Source organism: Plasmopara halstedii (genome assembly GCF_900000015.1).
Source record: "Plasmopara halstedii genome assembly, contig: Scaffold_555, whole genome shotgun sequence".
Taxonomy (NCBI): Eukaryota; Oomycota; class Peronosporomycetes; order Peronosporales; family Peronosporaceae; genus Plasmopara; species Plasmopara halstedii.
This window is the reverse complement of record NW_020187475.1, coordinates 182,619-183,027: the sequence shown is the minus strand read 5'-3', so window position 1 is coordinate 183,027 and position 409 is coordinate 182,619.

Here is a 409-nt window from a genome sequence, read left to right as displayed (position 1 = left end):
GCCTGAACAACTGCGTCACAAGACGATTAAATGTTGCTGGTGCATTTGACAGTCCTTGAAGCATCACCAGCCACTACCAGAGCATGCCGCTCGGAATGCTTACCGCTGTCAGCGGAATGACACTTGCTTCCATGAGCAATTGGTAATATCCATCTACCAAGTCGAGTGCACTGTACTTCGTACATCCCACCATGTTGCTCTGAATAACTTCCTTTCTAGGAAGTGGCGTTTTGGCAGCGTTGAGCTTATTGTAAGCATGAACGAAACGCCATTTGCCGTTCGGCTTTCGAACGCAAAACGTGGGTGTCGAATGGGGAGACTTGCTCTAACGAAACATCCCTGCGTTGTACTTCGCACGGAAAATGGCGTCAATGACGTCGCACTGCTCCTTGGGCAGGGGTCATTGGCG